General features: G+C 36.3%; 1 protein-coding gene across 7 annotated transcripts in view; it reads left to right on the top strand.

Moving 5' to 3' along the window:
* Positions 1–14,750, top strand: part of SEMA3D (semaphorin 3D) — a 197,287-nt gene that overhangs the window by 17,615 nt on the left and 164,922 nt on the right. For 6 of the 7 annotated variants that reach the window (XM_057730875.1, XM_057730877.1, XM_057730879.1 and 3 more), the window contains exon 2: positions 10,356–10,449. The exons of the other annotated variant lie outside the window; for it this stretch is intronic. The gene's annotated coding sequence lies outside the window, so the exon portion shown is untranslated. The remainder of the gene's footprint in view (positions 1–10,355; positions 10,450–14,750) is intronic. 7 annotated transcript variants of the gene reach the window in all.

Raw genomic sequence — 14,750 nt, 5'->3', positions numbered from 1 at the left:
CTATAGAGCTGCCCTTGACCTGATCTCTATCTACTTTCATTATAAAAAAAAAAAGGTACATTTATAAATGTGTTCCTTATATTAGTGCTGTAGAATTTACAATGTATGTATCCGTGTATACATACTCTTATGCATACGAGGGTGAGTCAAAAATTATCCGCACTCTGGCTGTAGAATTTACTTTAACTTTTAGAAAAGACAAATACATCATTTTTCCTCATAATCTCCTTGCTTTTCAATACACTTTGTCCATCTGTCGACAAGCTTTTGTATTCCCTCATTAAAAAATGTTTTAGGCTGAGCTGTGAGCCATGAACGCACCTCTGTCTTCACTTCATCAGAAGTGAATGTTTGTCCTCATAGGACTGCTTTCAGGGGATCAAACAGGTGAAAGTCTGATGGAGCAAGATCAGGACTATAGGTGATGTTCTTTGTGACAAAATACTTTCTCCGTACTGAGCACAAAGTCTTCAGTAAATAGCAGCACCAGATATATCCTCCGACGACAAATAACGAATCACTGCACGCTGCTCTTCTTTCATGCAAATCACAAGTGGGGCATCTGTTTTTACTCACACTGCAGTTACAGATGAACTAATGTTACACATTCACACCTGCACAGCAGTGACTGGGGAGACATAGCCTTGAATGGAAAGCGCTGATAAGACAGTGCGGCCAACAGAAGTTTTAATATAACCAGAGTGCAGGTAATTTTTGACTCACCCTTGTACATACATATGCATATATCTGAAGGGGAGCAAATATGTCGCCCTCCAAAACTGCCTCTTTGATATAAGGATTATCTTGACCTTGTTCTTTTTAAGAGACAACAAGTATAGGAGAAGCTCTGAAAATCCAGTAAAAGTTACCCTTTTGTAAGAGAAATTTACATTTATAAAAGAAATATCATTTCTAAGGGTGTCTTTCACTCTGTACCAGGAAGAGAAGGACGCCTGAATCTCAAACTCTTTTCACTGCAGAAGGCAGACTTACACCTGCATAACAACCATACCCCTGTCTGGTAACCTCCCATAACTGCCCTCCCTCACCCCATATCTTTCTTTTGCCTTTAGCTGAAGAAGGTATTTAAGGTGGTAGCTTGGATCATTTTGTTGAGTTAGGCAGTTTTCCTGGGTATCTTCCATGTATACAGGAGGTATACATGTCATTAAACTTATGTTTGTTTTTCTCCTGATAATCTTTTCATTATGGGGAAAGGGGGCCATCTCAGCCAAGAACCTCGAAGGATAAAGGGAAATTATTTTTCCTCCTCTACAGTGTGTGTATATATACGTGTGTGTATGCATATGTATGTCTGTCATGCAACATGTTAATCCTTTAGGATATGTGTTATATATACTATATATGGTTACGTAAATATAGTGTATGTATAGAATATAATTATATGTATATATGTGTATATATAGTACATATAAGATTAACATGTTAGATGATAAAACATATAGTGATAATAAAGTTTTGGAGAGGAAAAAATCAAAGCACCGAGGCAAAAGATGGATATCCTGCTTTCTCCTATAAAGCAGTTTTTGTAACAGTAAATAACATGAAAGCACATGCTGACTGAAATTCTCCTCTTCCGGCTGTAACACTCATTCCTTGAAATTGCCTGTTTTCCAGTCTGTATGGTCTATGAAGGCAGGAATGTATCTGTCTTGATCACCATGCTCTCATCATCATGCAAATAAATAAGTATTAAAGAAAGGAATGATTCTTGTATAGGATGAATGTCTGTGAAGTGTCCTTTGTGATGCTCTCACTGGTTTATGACATTCAAGGAGGTTCTTCCAGACAACCTGGAAGTCTTTGATTTGCTTTCTCTTATTCGAGTTTACACTGTGACTTACATTGTTGTTATCTGTCAATTTTTGAGTAACCTCATCATTCAAAAAACCTAAACCAGAGGTAGTTTTATTTGAAGGCAACTTACACTCATGGACATTCTATAACTTCTTTGTAAAGAGAGGCTTTTGGTAGTAACTCAGCTATTTTAAAATAAAAAAGTAAAAATAGATCATACTTAAACATTGTTAAAAGTCGTTGAGTAGTATTAATTTCAGGTGGTCTCGGCCCGGCAGCGGCTTGAAGCAGGGTTTTGGGCTCCCGGCCAGTAATTGAGGTCGGGATTGAGGTCAGGTCGTAGCGGTAAGAGCACTGAATCCTAGCCACTAGACTAGTGGTCAGTGACAAGGCCCTGGCCCTACGGCTTTGCAGAAAAGAATTCCCACAAAGATGGAAAGTAGTGAAACAAGTAAAGTATTTATTAGGAAAAAAAAAAAGAGCAGAATACGTGTGGATAGACACAGGGGCAAACTCAGAGAGAGCCATACCCTCGTGGCAGTTTGAATCACTTTTATGGGGCAATTCTTCCGTGTTTCCTTTGACCAATCATTTTTATTTGCCTGGTTCAGAGTCTGTATTTGGTGTATCTCAGGATTTTCCCATGTGCGTGCGCGCATCTCTTAGTCAAGATGGATTCCACCAAAGAGGCCTATGGGTGGGTTTGGCCACTTGGCATCACTCCCCTTTTGACCTCCAAGGAGGCTTTCTATGCATGTGTGGTCAGGGGAGGTCTGCTGACTTGGAGAATGAGGAATATGTGGTCTCTTCTCTTCCATCTGGGCAGGGCCCAGCCTCCTCTCTCAATTGTCCTGTTATTCCTGTCTCGGAGTATGGGTCCACAGGGAATGAATTCAGACTGTTTGTCCTGGGGGCCCATCTGTCTCCTGCCTCAGTATTTTCTGTTCATTACCCTGAACAATTTGTTGTGAGTAGCTTGTAGAAAGGATGAAGCTCTTTGGGGACGGGTGCCTAACTGCACATCTCCCTCCACCAAAATGCTAAGTAATAGATTATGTGGGCAAAAAAGGGTCTTTTCCACATTTTTAAAATATGAAACTCTGATACAAAATGCTGTCAAACCATTCAACTATAGTGTAGACTTTAATCCAAAATTAATGTCCTTATCAAAAGTATTCATGTTAATAGTATCCTTTGCAGTTACTGGTTTGTTGTTTATAGTTCTTTGTCTGTGGGAGGTGGCCTTATGTAAAATGTTGCCACTTTCCATTCATCATCTGGGTGTGAACAAAGAAAAAGATAACATTTTTACACAATATCATGCTTTCTGGATGTGCTCACTTTTAATAATAGAAACCAGAAGAAACATTTCCCAATGTATTCATCAAAGTTCTACCAGGAAGCAGATGTGCAGTCTTATTTTTCTTAATCATGTATTTATTTATTGCATTACATCTTTCAGTTGTGAATATTTTCCTGTAGAGGGAAATTCCATCCTTCCTGGAATAATAATTCCCTAAATTTTATACGTATTTTTTTAAACTGATGAGTTGATGTGAAAATACACTGTCCCTTCTTAAATATATTGATCGTATCTCTGTATAAGGAGAGCTTGAGTGCTTATAACTCTTCCTGAGGATACTTCTCTGGTATAAAAAAAAAAAATTCAGGGAATTTTGGGGGGAGTTAATCATATTTCTACTAAAAGTCAAACAAATGGATCTCCAACAATAGAATCAGCTTCATGGAAAATTTTAATATCATCTAAAGGTGAAAATTTATAGTAACTCAACCTCCTTTCATTCTAGCTCTTTCTTTTCTTCACTCCCGTTGAAGAAATCTGATTTGTCCCCATCAGAACATCCCAGCCTTGACTGTCCTCTCTCTTTCCAGAATCTCTTGGTTTCATTTATCTATGTATTCAGCCTAGTATCTCCAGATCAGGCATTTCAAACAAAAATTTTCAGCCTGCTGTAATTGCTGATGTAGTTGATATAGTTTCCTCCATAATGATGGATATGCTTGTTGCGGCTCTTTGATCTCCACATGGGTTTCTGTTCATCAGGGTCTAATGAATTACATGCTCATTCACAAGCCCATCCTTGCTGGTGGATATTTCTCTGGACCAAATAATTTCTGTTGGTCTCAGAACAATGTTCAGGCAAACTCTTGACAAATCTGATCATTTATACTCACATTCACAACACCTATACGCCATCACTTAGACTATGGTATGATCAGTTGTTTTGGCCATAGTCTATTATATGCTACACCCTCCTGTACAAAACCGCCAACTCGTGTTTCTTAACCTCTTTATCTTCCTGGCCTTCAAACATAAAATGTGTAAAAGAAAACAGGGTTTTATTTGCTTAACCTCTTTATTTCTTTTGTCACCATTCAACTAGTAATCTGGATTTAATTAACAATCATCCCTGATGCAACGTAGAGCATGTGCGTTGGGTTTCTTGACCTGGGTTCCCATCTTGACTCTGTCACTTATTGGATTGTAGCTTTGGACATCTAATTTCATCTTTCTGTGTTAGTTTCCAGAACTGTAAAATGGAGTAATAAGAATATCTAATAGGATACTGTGGGGATTAAATCAATCAGTGAGTTCGCAACTTAGAATAGTGTCTGTTCTTTAGTCATCCCTGCATAAATGTTAGCTGCTGTTGTTATCACTTTCCTTTGCGTTTTATTTCCAGTTAGTTCAGCAAGTTTTCTTAAAATTTCCCTCTTTTTATTCTCACTGCCTACATCATGATTCAGACCTTCATGATCTTTTGCCTGTATTATTTTAATAATCTCCTAATTCATATTCCTATTCTCATTTAATCATAAGCTCTAGCTCTAACTAACTTAGAATGTTGCATTCCAAAACCTCTGTCTTGGTTAGGAACACTGTATTTGGCAGGATAAAGATTTTATAGAAAAATATATAATCTATGCAAAACTAAAAATGGCATTAAGTATTATGAATATGTATGTACGTGCGTGTATGTGAACTCTTGTACTAAATAAAAGTGAAGGCAACCTCATTCTAACCACATTAGATACTCATGGTTATTAAACTTCCTTATGTTGCTAACCATCTTGTTGGTACCTTCCTTGTTGGTTAAAAAACTACTGAAGTGTGTGATATGCTTAGGTATATATTTATATAATTTTCTGTTAGGGAGACCATATACCTTTTAAAATTTGTGAACCAGTTTGCATTTTCCCTAGATTTGTATATGTATTTTTTCTCTACCGTATCATCTCTCTATAAATTGAGACTCCTTATACCACACACTTATTCCTGTTTTATTCGAGAGGCATAAGGAATAGTTGATGCTCTTTTGTTTAAAGGGAATGACCAGAAATGAACTTGTGTTGTGAATTTTTAAAAATTGCTGTACATATGCATCAAGTTACTGAAAAATCACAAGTAATGAAACCATTGTGGGTAAGACATGATTTTCTCCAGATAGTGCGATCCTTTCAACACCAACTGTACTCTTATGCTACTGTTATCATCCATTCCCTGCCAGAGTGATGGCAGAATCCAGTTTAAGTGCTTTAAATTGGGACGATCTGGATTTAATCTAACTTTGCAGCTTAGATCACACTTAGCCACACTTATCTTAGCCACATGAAATTATAACATCACCTCTTTTCTTATGTTTCTTAAAATATTACCCACTCTCAAATTCCAGCTGAAATGATATCCCTAGTATGAAATTTTCATAGACTCTACTCCATTCCCCTCCCATCTCAGTTAAGAAATAATTTTTAACAATTTAGTTCATATTTTATATCTCTTTTATAGCACTTACCTCCTGACTAAATTATAGATATTTGTATACATGTTTTAAGTACAGTTATCCCCTTGAGTAAAGGACCACATTTTATTGACCAACTACAAACAAAATACAGTGGAGTTGGATCTTATACAGGTTCTAAGTTCAGTATTTAAAGTTAAAATTTCATCTTTTAAATATTATCCAGAAAATTCACTAAAATAGTACATAAAATGTATTATACAGCATTTGTGTGTCACATTAGGAGCTGACATTCAGTCTCCCAATAATATGTAACACTGAAAGTTTTCCTTCTACGGTGGATCAAGTCATTGTTTCTTCACTTCAGCACAGATGAAGTAATTGGCTTGTATTTAGAGGCTGTGTTGTCTGAAAAAAATCCAGGCCTCTTTAAACATGAAAATCAAATACAGCTTGATGAGATGTTTATACCATGAGAACTGAGAATGACTAAGGGAATTTCTTTTCTTTCCCTCGAAATTATTTTTAAAAAGCTAAGTGGTCTAAAAATCCTTTCTATTTTCTTGGTTTTCCTGAAATTTGGTTGCCACTTTTGCAAGGGCTTGGATCGGTAAGTAGGTAGATAGGTAGGTAGATAGATAGATAGGTAGATAGATAGATAGATAGATAGATAGATAGATAGATAGATAGATATAGATAGAGGTTTGGGTAAAAATATACTAGTTTGGAGGACTATATCAAATTTTAAAAATTCTGTGCATCAGAACAAACAACAGAGTGAAAAGGCAACCTATGAAATAGAAGAAATAATTGCAAATCATGTATCTGAAAAGGCTTAATATCCAGGATATGTAAAGGACTCCTACAACTCAATAACAGCAACAACAAAAAACTGATTCAGAAATGAGCAAAGGATTGAATAGATATTTATTCAAAGAATATTTAGAAATAGCCAATAAGCATATGAAAAGATGTTTAATATCACTAGTCATTAGAGAAATGCAAATCAAAACCACCATGAGTTACCACTTCACATCTGTTAAGATGGCTAGTGTCCAAACAATAGAAAATAACAAAGGTTGGTGAGGATGCAGAGATTTTGGAATCCTTGTGCACTGTTGGTGAGAATGTAAAATGATCCACCTGCTTAGGAAAACAGTATGGAGTTTCCATTAAAAAATTGAAAATATAATTACCACATGATCCAGCAATCCTACTTCTGGGTATATACCCCAAAGACTTGAAAACAGGCTATCAAAGAAATATTTACACACGCAAGTTTATTGTGACATTATTCATAATAGCCACAAGATGGAAACAACCCAAATGTCCATCAGTGGCTAAATGGACAAATTATGGTGTGTATATACAATGAAAAGTGATTCAGCCTTAAAAAAGAAGGAAATCCTGTCACATGCCACAACATGGATAAACCTTGAAGACATTATGATAAGTGAAATAATCCAGTCACAGAAAGACACATGGTGTACAATTCCACTTCTATGAGGTATCTAAGTAGTCAAACTCATAGAAGCAAGAAAGTAGAATGGTGGTTTCAGAGGCTGGGGGAGGGAGAAATGGGGACTTGTTCGAGGAGGATAGAGTTTCAGTTTTGTAAGATGAAAAAGTTCTGGAGATCCTGTTGCACAACAGTGTGAATATACATAACAATATTGAGTTGTACACTAATAAATGGTTAAGATAAATTTCATGTTACATGTTTTTTTCAAAATGAAAAGTGATTTAAGAATACTAGCTTAATTAACTAGTTTAAATCTAGGATGCTTGCCATCATATGATGTAGTGGCTCAGTTCAAATTATTATTCAAGAAGGGTTTTACAATAGAAACATTGTTAAAAGAGCAAGCTTTTACTCACACCTTCAAGTTCAAATCCGTGCTCTGCTACTGACTGACTATATGATCTGAAACACTAGTTTAACTTTTCTGAGCATCACAAACTAATCTGGATTAAAAATATCTACCTGCAGAAGCTTGAAATGAAATGCATTGAGTTTAGCACATAGTAAACATTCAAAAAAGGTTGTTTATTATTATTATTGTTGATGGTTCCACTTAAAAAACAAACATTACTTACAATGCAAGTTCAAGGCTTCTTTGTTAGAACAGACATCTGTGACTTTACTCATTTCAATTTATATTTGGAAGATAGGCAGGATTTTTTTTGCCTACTATTTTTGAAAGGGCATTCAGACTTGAAATGCTTGATTATTTACTTGAATCTGAATTGAAACACTTGGCTAGTTGAAGGCAATTCTGGGAATAAGAAAAAGGGCCCCTCTCTGAATGATTGAAGCTGGATTTCTGAATTGGGTCTTTCAAAAATAATAAGGTTCTTTGCCCATTTTCCATGAATTTACATGTTTCATAGAAAATTGTTTTGGATCAGATAAATTTTTAAGTAACATCTTTCATTTTTTCATTACTTTAAAAAATGCAGCCTTCAGTAATCTTAATCGTTCTCATTCTCTTTACATCCTTTCTGTTGGACACTTGACTCTTTCCTCATTTATTTTCCTATCATGTGTACCATTTTTATAGCCTTTGTTTTTTTCAGATTCCATTCCTTATTTTTCAAGGGTGATATATATACTCTCATGAATTTTTAGAAATTTAGCTTTATTTTACTATTCACTTTCTCACAAGCACTATGTTCTTTGCCTTGCAAGAATTTTCTTCCTAAGTTATGATTCTTTTGTGTGTTGAGTGGTATTATTTTCTGCTTTACACAGATGAGGAAACTGAGGCATAGAGAGATTATGTAACTTGCCCAAGTTCCCGCCTACTAAGTGTAAAGAATCGGACGTGGACCCAGGCGGTTTGATTCCAGGGCTCAGGTTCTCCAGTGCTAGACAAATATTACCTTATTTTCTTGGAGAGGCACTTTCAAAGGCTGCCTTATCCCCCCTTTCCTTTATTCTCTATATGTTTTACATTCCTACTCATTTCTTTTAGAAATTTCCCCCTTCCCTTCAAAATGTAGATTTACGTTTTAAGATATACTGTTTTCCCTCTCCAGTTGCTGCCTTTCTTACCGCATCTTTGTCCTTCCAGGTCACTAGCTCACTCCTTGGCCTCTGAACCTTTGCCTTGTGATAGTCGTTCGCTGACTCAGTTCCTTTACTTCTGTCTTCCAAGGAGTCTGAGCGTTTTAAATGTTTTTTTTCTTTTAGTCAGTTCCAAGATGATGTTTGCCTTTGGTAAGTGTATTTTCTCTAAGCTACTGGAACCTTCTGTTCTGCAGATTGCTTCTTGGTGCATTTGAAACGAAGTTGCCAAGTTTCTTTTTGTGCAAATGCTCACTTTTCAGTTCCTGGAAACTCGAGTTTCCACTCTCTCCACATTTTTCTTCTTCAAGTTTCACCTCTCTCTCTCCTAGTATACCTCTACCATATTGTTTTCTCTCCACCCTAGTTCACTTCAGAATATCCTCTTGTTCCGAAGGCTTCAGTCGAGCAGAACCTTCCACTGTCTTTTTTCTTATAGTGGCAAGAGTTGTATTTTAATCAACTATGATATGTCATTCTGTGAAAACAAATGGCTACACATTATGGAAACTTCAGCAACCAAGTTTGGTTATTATTTTTTACCTATCTACTCCATCTGTTTCTTTCATTTCTCTTATAAGAACTGTGCCTTAATGATTCCCAAGAAACTCATGATGAGGATGGGGCTTTACACAGAAATCACTCTTATGTGAACTCTAAGTGCTTATTGGTGCTGTGATTTTGCACACGAATCATGTAAGAAATCCAGGGCAGTGGAAGGATTACTGGGCATGCAGTCAGAAGATGCCAGTCTTTGCTGTTGGTGGTTCTTCTTGTCAACTTTATTTTAGCTTCTACAGTATTTCCTCTTATTCTCGGCTTTGTTATTTGTAAAATGGAAGATTAATAATACCTAACTCCAAAGGTGAGGTTCAAATGAGACAAAAAGCACACACGTGTTTTACAGTTTGGAAATAGCTATACAACAGTTGCAATCGATTATCATTAAATTGACTCTCAAAGCACAGAGATGAAAGTTTGTCAAACACGTAAAAATTTAAATGAAAACGAATGGAAAATATGACCAGCACTGTATAAGAAGTTCATTTATTTACTTTTCTATCGAACATTAGGAGTTTTCTTAAAATTGTGAAATCTGCACTTTGGGTTTTATTTAATGAAAGAAAACTTCTACATAGCCCTATGAATATTTGAGTGTGTGAGGGTGGTGGGTAGCATGTTTTGCTGACCCAAATATCGTAATCCAAAAACAATACTGTGCGGGTAGTTCACAGTTTCTTCATATGATAGGATGCTATTCCAGTGTGATTCGTAGGGAAAACACAGATGGCCTACAAGGACAGGCAGCAGCACGTATCATTACGGATGAAGTTCCACCTGGGAATCCTTTGCTTCCTTCTGGGAGGAGTCATCTCACTCCCACAGGAATGGTGATTTCAAGGTTTTATATCTACCCACTTGCCGAATTAAATAAGTGACTCATTTACGTTTTAATTTTTAAACATACTGTATTGCAAACCAACACATAGAATCACTGGAAGCCATATTATAAGGATTTATTATCCTATTTTATTCCCTTCTGAAAACTGCTGAATTACTATACCATTTCAAGCCATTAATTAATGAAGACCTTTGTATGAACCAAATATGGAGGATAAAGCTACATTTTTCAGTTCTTTTGAAAATTGAGCTTGAACTGTTAACATGATTCCAGTTTTTTTTATTCTGTTGATTGCTTTGTCTTCTAGAATCGTGGTAACCATCTGAGTGGTCAATTGCTTGTATCTTACGCATACAGACTGATATCAGCTGTTTCTCAGGACGTGCCTTGCTCCATACCAGGTGAACAGCTTTTTTGCTTGTATGTTTTTACTTCCCTTCTTAATTTTAGGGTTGCCTTCTTTTCTCTCTTATTGCAATTATTCTCTATAAACGTCTCCCCTTGGTACCAGGTTAAATAATAATGTTTTTCCTCTAGATGATTTATGTCCTTTGCTGATTGTAGATAGCTACTTTGCCCAGCCACTTGTTGCGCTGCCAGGATGTGCTCATTTAGTGCTTTAATCTTTTATCATAAATCATTTTTCTCTGAATCTTAATCATTCTTCCATCATATCTCTGAACTCCTTCCAGCTTCTCTGCACCTTTTGGATAATGAGGTGCCTGTTTCTGAGCACCGGGTGCGGTCCCATCAGTCCTGTCTAGAAGGGTCCCATCACCTCCAGGCTGCTGCAAAACCTTCTTGTTCCCTGAGGTGCTCATTAGGGAGATGATGCCTGTCTCTACAGGTAGAGTCAAGCATGGCTTCATCTGCCCTGTTCTCCTGCAGCTCCCATCTGGCTAATTCTTTTTCCAGAGTGAAAAATCCCAATTTCCCTCCCCCTTTCTCCCTCATTTTCTTGCTCTCTCGCTCTCACTGGAAGCCTGTCCCTATTGTTCTTAATTGTTTTTATTTTACTCATGCTGCCTGACTCATGACCTAATTCATCTGTTTATTTCCCCACTTCTCTCTTTTTCTTGGTCTAACTTAACATCTCCCCAGTTCCACCATTTTCGACTTGGTGCTAATAACAGTCTCTGCCACTCTGATTGCACACGCATCCATGTCTTAACCAAATCAACTTCTTTCACTCCTCCATGGGAAAAGATACTCTTATTCCCTTATGTTTATCTAATATCTTTTTTTAATGTCATTTTTTAAGGAGTCAATAAGTAGTTTGGCATTATTCTGTTAGGCTTGAAAATTTAGTTTTATCACAGTTCCTTAGAGAATTGAGCTATCCATTATGTTTAATATTACTGTTTGCAACTTAATAAAATGACATTTAGTTCAGTTTTTAATCCATAAATTATATGTTTTGGGGAAAGATACGATAGGTATAATGTCTCTAAATAGTTACAATGAAAATCATGGTTTGTGTTTCTTAAATACTTGTTAGTCCTTTCTTCCTTTACTCTATTCTTCCCCGCCTTTCCTGCTTCCTTCCTCCCAGCACATGATGGTTCCTGAAGTCCTGGCGTCTGCAGGATAGCGTGAGGGAGAGAATGCAGCACCTGTGACTCTAGACCCTGCTCTAAAAGTGATGAACTGTGTGTAGCCTCATCGAATCACTTACATCGTCACTTGTGTTCTCATATATAACAAGAGCTGGCTTCCAAAATGTGATGATTAAGTGAGAATAAGGCAGCATTTTATTCACAAAGTATAGGGATATGAGAGAGAAATTCCAAAGAAGTTTTGGTCAAATAGAGGAGGACCTCGAAAAGTTGTACATGAAACAGCAAAAGGCTTCCCGTTGCTTGCCAATTGAATTTTACCAAAACCTTCAAGAGGATGAATGTGGTTTGGGTAAAAATGGAGAACAGAAGTGAGGGAGGTTGGGAAAGTTGCTAGGAAAATATTATAATAGTCTAGGAATTAGGTAGTAAAGACAGATAAAGATTAGGGCTTGGGGGAAAAGTTGAATCAGGTACTGTGGATTTGGGAAACAAGTTTAAAATCAGTGGCTGGTCACCAGTGGTTGGCCTGGGTCTTACCACCTGGACTAATGGCTAATCCAGGCTCCTAAACACCCCTCTGAAACTTGCTGAAAGGGAGTATTTGGAGATGGTGGCGAGGAATTCTTACAGTCCCCTCAGTTACTTCATATGCTTATACCTGGTTGCAGAATTTTCAGGTGAAAGAGCCGTCATTGTCACAATGTTAATTTGAGGGTCTAGTGTGACTAGGAAATGGAGTAACCAAAGGGGGTTAATGGCCCAAGAGACTAGGATCATGGAGGGAAAGACCAGTGGCTGCCGCAAGGATTGATGTGGTTAACCCCGCAGGCAGACACAACAGGCACGGTTGGTGGGAATGGGTGAAGAAGGAATTCTGAGCTTTTGCTTTTAGTAGAATAGAAAAACTTCTGAGTGATATTGCAAGTCAGTGTGCTTTAGGTAACTAAAGTGAAAAGTTGAGAACAGGGTATTGTTGGGGAAAGGAACTACACCTCTGCCAGCAGAGATTGTGTTGTTTTGTTCTCCTGTGTTTTCCCCAGATAGTGGTGATGCATTGTAAAGCTATACGTTAGTGCTTTTCATTTACTTGTAAGTATCGGGAAAGCAAAATACAAAAGTAGAGGTGGCTGATCACCTTCACGCACAGGACCCAGACCTCAGAATATTAGAGTGAGCACTTTAGGTAAAATACACAGGGTTTAGATAAGGATCAAATAGTGGAGAAAAGATGCGTGAATTGTACAGTGAGGCCTGTTTAGGGACACCAAATTGTTAACTTCTTCGTAGAAGCATCTATGAAGGAACTTAGTCTCACTTAGGAAAATGAATTAAAAATCATTCTGTTAATATTTTGAAAATGACCAGAGTCTTTTATTCAAGTTATTTTCATTCAGTATACTACACCAGTATTTCAACATTAAAATCAAAATTGTTACTTGTTTGATATTAACATAATGTATTTACTGCCAAGTTTTTAGTATTGACTTTCTTTAGCCATCTAAGCAAATTTGAATGAATCTCTGTTTCATAAAATGAAGAGAGAATCAAAACCCAGATCTTTAAAAAAAAAAAAAAATGGACTTAAAAAGTAGGCTTGTGTCCGGATAGTGAGATTTTCTATATCTCAAAGTGGCATTTGTTCCTAAAGCATGTCTGCTTCTCTGCACAGTGACTTACTGTATTTATCTTTATAAAGAGTAAACTATTATGCAAACTCACTTCCATTTGGGAACCGTAGTGCCAAGTGTTAATGGCATCATTATTCCAAACAAAATGTGTTTGAATCATTATTTTTTGTCATAGGTTTCATATAGGAATTTCCATGAAGGGTTTATAGTCTATAAGATATTCATATGGCATAACTATTTTTTTGTTACTATTATGCTAATGATTTTCTGGGTAGACAGATTGGCCCTTTAATTTAAAAAAATGTCAACTTCTAAACTTTTGTTAGCTATCTTTTTGAATGTATCCCTTATACCAATGGAATGTGGGTAAAATATATCAGTTAATATCTTTGGAGGGAAATTTAAACAACACATGAGGGGATACAGTTTGCTCGTAAGTTGGTAAACATCTTAACAATTTTCAACATTGAATTAAAATGCCATCAAGACCATAAAAGTTAAATAAATACTTGTTTTTCTCAAGAGAGAATTTTGGAACTTTGATACTCTTGAAAATCCACTTGTTCTTTCAGATTGGTAGAATCAAGCTCTGGCATTCTATGAAATATGTAAAAGTTGGAGACTGCTTTGTTATATTAAGAATTACTTATCTTATGGAATAGTATGAGATATAAATATAGTAACACCTTATTTTGTCTACATGTAGCACTTCTAAGCTAATATATATATAATATATATGTCAGAAGCAGGTGATTAAAAACTACCAACCTTAGAAGAAAAATCAGTATAATTGAATAAGTCCAGGTAAATTGGGACTTAAAAGCATATCGGGTAAAATAAGGGGAATTGTATATGTGTGATGAGTCCTATTGTTCATTCATGATATCATCAGCTCAGTGTTAAATTGTTGTTGATTAAGGTACCTCAGGTTTTTTTTTTTTTTATCCTTTTTTTTTTTTTTTTTTAATTTTTTGGCACACGGGCTTAGTTGCCCCATGGCATGTGGGATCTTCCTGGAGCTGGGATCAGACCCGTGACCTCTGCATTCTCAGGCAGATTCTTAACCACTGCGCCACCTAGGAAGCCCCGGTACCTCAGTTTTTTAATGAGAAACCAAGACTGTTTACTTGTGCTATGATAGGTGCCAAGACCACATTGGTCATATTAGACTCTTGGATACTTTGCATTCTATTAAAGAGTTAACTGCATTAGAAATAAATACCTAAAATAAAATAAAGCATTCATATCTGTAAATATGATATACCTAGAAGGTAAAAAAAGCTATAATTATATTATTATGCCTTTCAAATAATAAATGTTTCACAGTCACTAAATTTATAAATGAATCATTTACAAAATGTCTTTAATAAGCACCATCAGTAGGGGTTGCTCACTGATTTGTCTATAATTAAAGATTCATGTACTCTTGCATATTACTCCCTTGCTGGAAATACATTAAGTTTCAGTATGACTAAGTGTTACCAGAAATTTAATATGTACCCATGGAAAAGAAAT

This window comes from Hippopotamus amphibius, chromosome 4, assembly GCF_030028045.1.
Source record: "Hippopotamus amphibius kiboko isolate mHipAmp2 chromosome 4, mHipAmp2.hap2, whole genome shotgun sequence".
NCBI classification, from domain to species: domain Eukaryota; kingdom Metazoa; phylum Chordata; class Mammalia; order Artiodactyla; family Hippopotamidae; genus Hippopotamus; species Hippopotamus amphibius.
This window is presented reverse-complemented; position numbering and strand designations above follow the sequence as displayed.